The sequence below is a fragment of the Sinocyclocheilus grahami genome, unplaced genomic scaffold (assembly GCF_001515645.1).
Source record: "Sinocyclocheilus grahami isolate Dianchi unplaced genomic scaffold, SAMN03320097.WGS_v1.1 scaffold2298.1, whole genome shotgun sequence".
NCBI lineage: Eukaryota > Metazoa > Chordata > Actinopteri > Cypriniformes > Cyprinidae > Sinocyclocheilus > Sinocyclocheilus grahami.
The window spans coordinates 4,542-14,801 of record NW_015507477.1 but is presented as its reverse complement, the minus strand read 5'-3'; positions in this window follow the sequence as shown (position 1 = coordinate 14,801).

Genomic DNA, 10,260 nt, shown 5'->3' with positions numbered 1-10,260 from the left:
CACGTGGGCACAGGTGATCACTTCCGTTTTTCTTTATTATTTCCTTTGTCGGATTGTTTGAGAGGTTGGAAGGGGCGAGGAGCGGGAGCCAACTTTCTGTTGACCGTATTGCATTGGTCTAATGTTTCATGTGCTTTAATAAAATTAAAAGGCAAGTTAAGATCGTCATTCTTCCTTTGATGAGATAACCAAATGCGAACGAGTCACGAGCCCACTACCTAGCCTCTATGTGGCGATTGGATGCCGCTAATAATTACAGACTACTCACCTTGTGCTCTCTCGTTGTGAAGAACTCTGCCCCTCACTTCCGGTTCTGTGGCTGCTGTGGGTCTGCAGCTGGATATTTCTCTTCCCTTCTACCAATACACACCTGTTGTCTAATTAACCAATTACCCTACCATTTCCAATATGCCACCCAATAGACAAACACATAATTGCATTAAAATGGCTCATACAATCAGCATTACAGATGATAGATGTCTGGATCAGGAGAGATTGCAGATTTAAAAACAGACTTCTGGTCATATTCATATCTAACGTAAGGTACATGATTTGTTGTATAATATCATTAAAGTTATTCTCACATAGGTATGAAAGACAGCTGTGATGAGATCATCAAAACAAAAACAAAAAACTTTCTCATACATCAAATCAGGCAAACCCAGTCATTTCTACCTGTTGACTCAGTCATGCAGTTTCCCTCAAAAATATGAAACACTTGACTTACTGCACAGAATGATATCAGGCCAAATAATTGAGCCACAAACATTCATGGAATGACACACACTGAGGACTTCTCTTCATTGTTTGTGGCTTTAGTGACAGATATTAATCTGTCATGAGTTTCATTTGCAAAATATTTTTTCTTCCATTCTGTAAACAACAAACTAGTTCTGGGTATGTTTTCTGTTAACTTTCTGTTCTTTGAACTGGTGACTATTGTTCATGAGCATAAGATGAGGGCTTTTCTTTATCACTCTGATGAGTGCTTTGTCTTCACTTCTAAGGACTCACAGAAATGTATATAAAACTGCAGTGTACAGTGATTGCTTAATCAGACTTGATGACTGCAGCACAAACAGCTCATTTACAGAATCCTGCTGAAGATTCAATCGGATCTCCTGGTCTGTAGGATCCCGAGTTTGACTCGCTGTTTACTGCTCAGTATTTTCTCAATTTGTTTTCTTTGTATTTCATTATTTGCATTTGATATTATACCAGGGCATTGAAAGTTTGCTGAAGTCAATAATGTATCCAATTATTATGTTTGCAAAGGGCACATGTTTAAAGAACAGCTTTACTGAGGAATCTTGCATCACGCAAGAGTCTTAAAGCTGTCAGTGAGACACAAAGTCGAGGCAAAGAACCACCTTCCCATTCGTGACGGTTTGTCTTGTGGTTGTAATTGCATGAGTAAACAACAGAATTGTTCCTCAGCTAAAGGGCGAGGTAGTGTAAAATTACAGACACGGACTGTGAGCTGACAGTTTGCTAAATATTGTAATGTCCAATGTCAATTCATCTTCAGAGTCAGCAGGGTTATTATACGGAACTAAAACCAAAACTGAAACCTTGAAATAAAATTAACTGTAATGAAATTAAATGTATAAAAACCTAAACTTTAGTTTCAGAGAGTTGCCAAGGAAATATTTATCACTTTCATTTAGTATAACTAAACTAAAAATTTGACAAAAATGAATAAAAAAAATTACAAAAACAAAAAAATTACTAAAAGTGGTCAGTGATACTAAAATAACACTGATAACTGAAAAGACTCTTCTAATATTTTTGTGCCCAGTTTTTGCAGATTCATTGATTACACAGAAAAAAGAAAAACACATCAAGCCACAAAATAAATACACTGTATTCATAACACTGCGGTTATTCTGAAGGCTAAGTAAACGACCTGCATTATCTCACATTTTAAACATCACATGCTATGCTGTTTTCACCAGAGACTGCATGTTCATTTCAGTGAAAGTGATCTGGAAGACCAACACACAAAATGTTGGTTTGATGTGAGTTTTGTATTCTTGGCTCACGCAGTAATGTTTTCCTTCAAAACATGAAATTTTAATACCTGTTCTTATGTTTTTATTGTTATCTTAGATAAATGTTTTCCAACACTGAAGTTCCCTATAGATTATATGGAAAATACAACATATAATAAATATAAACACAATTATTGCATAATCATCATTATGCAATAATTAACTCAAAAGGACATTTCTTCACTTTTTATCCAGACACACATCTTATATAAAGCATTACATGAGTTTAATATTCTCTCAGTAGGTTTTGTTGCAGAAATTGGTTCAGTGACACCAGCATGACGTGGAGATTAAATATATGAGCCATTATGTTTTCATCTAATAATGTTCACACACAAACACAATGATAGTTTGTTTACTCCGTGACCAGGAACATTTGAGCAGCAGAACAGTTATAGGGGAATATTTTGTGTGTTCAGAGATATAGGGGAAGTTAGGGGAAGTGTATGGCATTAGGTGTTTGTGAGAAGTAGGAGAAGGATAGAAAAGCAGAACCGTTTTGCAGTTGGAAAACAGGTTAAGTCTGTGTCTGACCACAGACATGTTCACTACAAACAGTTGTGTATAAAAATAAGAAAATAAAGTTGTACCACAGGAAAAATAACAGATTTGAAACAGCATAAGGATAAGAATGAACGGATCCTTTAATTATGTGGCCGAAATCTAAGGAAATGTGGCATTAGCAGTATGATGTAATTCATGCAACATTTCATATTTAAGTACATTTCTTTCACACTTTTCCATCCATTGTAAATATTAATTTACACTAAATCTATAAATGTCCCACAAAAGGAATGTCAGTGTGCAGAAGGAACAGATGCAAATACAAAGATTCAGATAACGAGAAGGCTTTAATAATCCACACAGGGCAGATAGAGGCACACGAGGTATGGATGTTTAAGACCTGACAAACACACACTGAACAGACAGGAACTTAAGTACACAGGCAAATGAGGACAACTGACAAGACACAGGTGAACTAACTCAAGTAATCAAAGGGGAGACAGAAACTAGGTCAAAGAACAAGACAAGCAACAAAAGGGCAAAAATAACCTGCTGTTATTCAGGATGGATCCAGTGAAAGTGCATGAGAAGTGAAAGTGTAAATGAGTTGCAGATCAAGTTGTAATCTAAACAAACCAAATATTTTAGAATCAGACAAATCCCTTTAACACCAACACAATGTCAGTTTGTACATTTATGTTTTCACCTCATATATTCTATGCAAACAAGTAATTGTAAACATAGTTAATTGCTCTTGTGTTTTCAACCAGCTTTGCATGTGTGGATGATAGGAAAACTACCACAAAAGATCATTTTGCACAAATAAATAAATGACTTTCAATAGTTCTAATGAGGGAGTCTGCCCTGTGTGGGGTTTCTTTTCTGCAGAGTTTGTGGTGGCTCTTGCCGTTTCTATGAAGAATCACTCTTGAACACTTGGGTTTTGATGCCAGAAAAATAGACTTCTATTATCAGAGATAATGCAGTCTAGAGATTATCTGCAGAAAATCTATCGAGTCTGTGTCTGTACGTTCTTTTATACAGTGCTTTCCGAAGGCGTGCCCATGTTCAATACATTTCATACATATGGTTATTGTTTATTAACTCGTTTACCTCTTTTGGCTGCGTCTCCAGCCTGCCACCCAGAAGCAGACAGGAGGCCCCAATTTATGTTCCATGACTAAAGAGGCCCCATCATATATTTTGTCTAATGTCAAAACAGGACATGCAACTTTACCATATACTGTATTTGTGTAATGTCTGCACCAAGGAGGTCTCATGCAGGCCTCACACACAGGCAGATACATGATTATAACAGTAGAATAACTTATATATAAATGGCTAGATTCACATTGATTATACTTGAGTAGTTCATATTTTGACCAATAAAAATCTTCTAAAAGTTTTGCTCCAATTTTGATCACATTTACCTGCCTGTAACTTTCTAGTGATCCTGAAGACCTTGATGAGCTTGTTCAGGTGAGTTTGATTAGGGTTGGAGCTAAACTCTGCAGGAAAGTGGATCTTGAAGGCCAGAGTTGAGAACCCCCGCCCCAAGGCATGCTTCCTTCATTTGATTCATTTATGCAAAATGATCTTTTGTGGTAGTTTTCCGATCATCCACACATGCAAAGCTGGTTGATAACACAAGTGCAACTAACTACAGTGCGTGCATAATTATTATATATCACGTTGATATTCTGATCATATTTTTTTTCCAAGCACATTTTACCAATTCGAAACCACATCAATCTTAATAACTACTATTAATTTTGTATTTAATAATTTATATGTGATATGTAATTGTCCATGAAGGCTGGAAGTGAAAAACTTCTTGTATTCAGGTGTGCAGAATTATTAGGTAGATTTCTTTTACAGATAAAATGAGCCAAAAAAGAGATTTAACTCAGACTGGAAAGTTAAAAATTATTAAATGCCCATGAGAAATATTAAAAACTAATGCAATACAGAAATTGCAAAGTTAAGGCATGACCATTGGACAGCAAAATGCTCGTCGGGTCAGCCTGGTCAGAAAAAAGAAGAAAAAAGACAGGTGGAGAAGAAAAGACACGTGTTGCTGGTTGGTAAACTTAGTTGGTCAAACTAGTTCTTGAGACACAGTCTTAACATAGTGGCTAATTTGTCCGACTGGACCCAGGTTTAATGTCATACTAAATTCAAAGTGGAAAAATGTATTATGCATTAAAATTAAGCATTTAAGGATCTCGGAGAAACATCCTCTGCTTCACTGCTTTACTGTGATAGTGAATGTGTGGGAGTTTGAGCATGAAATCATTAACTGAAAGCACAAGTTACAAAATCAACAGTGAAAAAAAAAACAGACGCATGTCTCAGAAACACTCTCAGATGGCACAGATGATAAGAGAGTTGTACTGTTGTGTATTACACAACATCTGTATTGTGCTTTGCTGTAAAAATGTAATAGTGGCTTGAAAATTGCATAAAATATGTAATATGCAAATATAAATAATGTTGTTGTTTTTTTTAATGAATGAATACTGATCAGAAATCACGATTAATTGCAATTGCTTTATTCTGTTGACAACCATAGATGTTCATCTTCAGGTTTATACATCAAGCAGTAACTCTAATGGTGGATAAAAACAGTATCGACTTCATAAATGGCAATGATTAGCCAGATAATATTTTACATGTTTATAATGTATTTTTTCACAGTATAAATACATCTTTATACATTATTTATTTATTTTTATTTTTGTGACAAATTTGTGTTGGAGGAAAAACAGTTTAGTCTAGGGCTGCATTATAAATCAGAATAACATCTAAATCACAATATTGCTTAGTTTGATTATGAAATGGCAAAGTCTGTGAATATCTACACTTCACTGATCTGTGTTCTGTGACACGTGAGCAGATCATGATCTAGTGTCAGAGCAGTGGCTCGGTTTGAGACGCTTGTAATGCATCTGAAAACACAAGCTCAGGATGAACTGGTCAGACAAAAATACACAGACTGACTCATTTACCAAGGTGAAAAAACATGGTTCTTCAAAAGTGTGCAAATATGTATATACAGTTCCAGAAGAAATATATATATATATCCAAAAAAAGTTATTTTCAGTAGACGACAAGAATGTAATTTGGCTCTGCCAAATCCAAATCCAGAAACATAATCCAAAACCCTTCAACCAAAAATCATCTTTTTCCTCATTCCCGTCATCTTCTTCATCTTTCTTCTTCTTCTTCTTCTTCTTCTTCCTCCCCACCGGAACACGAATTCTGCAGAGAGGGACTGATATGGACCAACTGAAGAGAAGCTTTAAGGGCTTCTTGCTGCTTTCTGCCATAATAAGAGCTTGATGGTTTATATCATCTGAAAGTGAAGAAATTAAGATTAAAAACAAATAGTATTGTATTTCTACAGCTGTACCATAAAATACAATAATTTGTATTAAACAGTCAAAAGTTTGACTTTAAGCATAAGCTTCCAGTTCTTAAGTGCAATATTAGTTTTTTGCTGCTTTCTAAAAAGAGAAAACATTCTGTCAGAACTGTATTTCAGTTTTAGATATGTATTCTCTGTGTGTTATTAATATCTCACCTCATCTGTGAGCGTCTGTCTGTGAATCATCTTAATGAAGCTCTGCAGGTCTGTCTGAATCATGACTAACTGGAAATCACAAACATCTTTTCATGCATTTCGTTTACATTGGATGAATGTTAAAGCTCAGGATTAATTGTATGCATTCAGAAGATGAAACAGAGTTGATGATGAAGTAAATACATGTAACAGTGTTTTATCATGAAGATCATAAATACTCACAGTTTGGTCTGTTTTTACCAGAGCTGTTCAGTCTGACTCGTGTCTTGCTCTGTTTCTCTCCTGCTTCAGTAGATGGACTCTCGTCCTCTTTGTTGCTCATTTTGTGATTCCTGCAGTTTCTGATGCTCCAATGAGGTTCAACCTTGCAAAATCTACAATTAGAGTTCAAATGAAGTTTGGCATTGATCAGTGATTATTGTGCAATACAGGTTTATGTTTCGCTTTCACTTTGGGGCTTGTCTGCTGTTACTGTATGTTGTCACGATGACAAAATCAAACCTTACTCTCTTACTCCTCCTAACTAACTTTCATTTTGACACAGCAGTCAATTGCACACTCAAAATGCACTAAAACACTTCATACAGTCTCAAACCAGCTCATTCTTTTATAACACCCAAAAACACACACTTTCTCACAGATAAAACAGTGACATGACAAACACTAACAGCAGGTATTATACGATGTTTTCTATCATAAAGATTGAGACTCTAGTGTTCAGAATTGACTGCAGGATGTTGTATGGCTCATGCTTTCATTGCAGTACAACATTATTCCTCTTTGTACAGATGGCAATGAAATTGAAAGACTAACACCTGTGAAGGTGTTTAGCTACATAGATTTAGAATAGATTTGTGGAGGTCATGTCTGATCTTGTGCATGCAGGATCTTCACAGCTCAAGACACTCATTTTCTTCTTCTTTTTTTATTTGCTTGGAAAGAAATGATTTCACATCTGGTACAGATAGAATCACTTTCTGTGTCTTAAATGAACTATAAGAAGCTAAAAGTAGGTTGAAAATGTTACATTTCAGAGAAAATCAATGTAAAAATCTAAATGAAAATATGTAAGTACAATTTTAAATGAAGTGCAATCACAAATAACAACCATATGTTTGTCTTCGAGTTTACACTGACTGCAATAATTCTGGATAAAAACAGTGTCAACTTAATAAAAAGACATAGCAGCATCATATTTAAGAATCTGTAAAATCTGTGTAAAGTTTGATATTCTTAAACTACTGTATACAGAATCATACAGTCAAATACTGTAAAAATATATACTGTAAAAATACACTGCTGCAATTAACTATAACAACTTCAAATTTGTTTGAACAGTAAATTAAAACAATTAACTTACAATTTTAAGTCAAGCATGAACACTTTTAAGTTGAAACAACACATTATTACTTATTCTAATATTGAATTTTAATGAGTCATAGATTACGATTTCACTTTTTTAACTTTAGTTAGTGTGTAATGTTGCTGTTTGCACATAAACAACATCTGTAAAGTTACGACGCTCAGGGCGCTATTGTAACGATCTAAGCACATGGTCTAAAGTACACTCAGAGCGTGTCCCAATCCACTTTTGCTAGTTTAACGATGGGAAAAACGGTCGGTGCACCTGGCACATGGCTCGTAGGGACTACAACGAGCTACTTCCTGGATTAGTGGCATCACAAACCATGAAATGTACATAAACCCGCCCCCGGGAACATGCAACAGAGAGGGTGGGGCCATGTAGGGCTGCTTTAGAGAAGAGGAAGAGTTGTTGTATGTTCTTTGTTTAGGTGTTTTCTGTTAATAGTCTACATTGTAAATTGTAGAATGGGTAAAGCTTAAGAACGGATAAAACTGTAAATCAAAAGATAACATAAACGGCAATAGCATTTACAAATAACAGTGTATCTTAAAAATGAGACAACTACAAAAAACAAACAAAGAAACATATTATTCTGAAACGTCCTGTAAGAGCCGTGCTTGCACAAGTTCTGCACGATCCTCTTCACTAATATTCTCTGGGTCTCAACATGTGAAAAATAAAGGATTTTTTAAAAAACGAAGCATGAACCCATGTTACAGTACACCCCATAAACACAATCAAGCCTTTAGAAAAAGACGGTAGACCACCTCTTTAAGTTGTGAGCAATTTAGTTGGACTAGAAACATACAATTTAAAGTTTAATTTCATTATTATACAACTCTGTTTTAATAATGAAAGTCTTTCATCTACAACACAATTAAAGATAACTGAGTCATTACCTTGTGATGAGCTGAAATAGGGAAATAGCTCTGAGGTCTGTGTTGAAGAGTTACAGAGAAGCACAGGTTAACGCCTCTTCTGGCTCTGAGCCTAGAAATTACAGAAGGAACTGAAGCATGGTGGTGTTTTTGTACAGTTAGTACATCGGTCATCAGCTGCACAGTACGGTTACTCCACAGTGGAGTAAAGGAACAGGAGCTACATGCTCTTATGCTGCGGCTGTCAGAGTATATTATACACATTCTTCTGGTGATAATGATACAGTGCTGATTCAGCATTTGTGAACCCTTTAAATGTTTTTCATTACCCTAATTAAGAAATGTAATTAGAGAACGTTTGATTGTCAAAAGATCATTAGACTGTGTGGAAATGAACCCACCTTTTATGCTTAAATCTTCTTTTTTGTGTGTGCAAAAAAAAGAATATTAGTTCAACGACTTATTGTTCTGCCAGTTTTGACCTCTGATTTCATAACAGTGATTAAGATCTTAAACTTATGTGTGTGTGTGTGTGAGTGTGTGTGTGTGTGTGTGAGAGTATGTGTGAGTGTGTGTACGAGTTTTTGTGACAAATGAGGACATAAATGTGTATAATGACAAAGGTATAACATAGGTATTACAAGGAGAAGGTGACTTTTCAGGACATTACCCCATGTCCCCACTTTTCAAAACGCTTATAAATCACACAGAATGGAGTGTATTGAAAATCTGAAATAGCACAAAGTCTCCTGTGAGGGGTAGGTTTAGGGGTAGGGTTGGTGTAGGGCAATAGAATATATGGTCTGTACAGTATAAAAACCATTACGCCTATGGAGAGTCCCCACTTTTCACAAAAACAAACCTGTGTGTGTGTGTGTGTGTGTGTGTGAGTGTGTGTGTGTGTGTGTGTGTATACACACTTTTCTCTTTATGCTTTAAGCACTTACATAGATGCCACAGTAATATATTTAAGTTATCAAATACCTTAAAAAAAATCATAGCCATTACTGAACTACAACCTTATAAAGTCCATGAAAAGGGTAATCTCAGCAGCTTTGCATAGAAATGCATGTGGTCTGGTGAGTAAAGCCCTGTTTTAAAGGTTTGCAGTGTGCTTTGCTGCCTGCTGCTATTTTTCTCATGTATTGTGTTTTTTTTATGAATGCGTACAGTATTACAGTACCGTTCATTTTTTTCAAAATCACAAAGTACAACGTGAAAAAATGACACAAAAAGTGAACAGAAGCATTATTCATATTTGTTTGATGCAGTGTGAATTATGTCATTCAGTAGTACTGATTCAATACAGTGAAATTCGTTTAAAAAATAACTTCATTACAGTTCATATTTCTGTGATTTCTGAGAGGTATGCTACATTGTGTTCTAATAATACATAATCATTGTTATTGCTCATTTATAAAAACATGCATTATATGAAAAGACATGCAGTACAGTTCAACACATTCATCCAGTCTAAACTGTGTGTATGAATGAACTATTATTACAAGACATGCACTCCTTAATCAGGGACTGAATTTGATGAAAGTTCTGCTGGTTAGACAAAAGAAAACACAGCTTTCTAAAGAGAAAAAACCCTCTCAGAGCTATAACACACACAGCTGTCGATATTACAAGTTCCTGCATCTAATCTATTTGAATTCTCTTTGTTCTCTGCATATGACGTGTAATATCTCACCTTGTCTGTGCGTCAGTACGGATCATGAGTCTAAAAATCACAAATACAAACATATGATTATCTTCATACACACTGTTTAGTCATTTAGGTGACAGGTAATTCATGAGTAGCTTAAAATGAAAAATATTATATACAGCTGTGCATAATTATTTGGAAGTTTATAATAATAATAATAATAAACA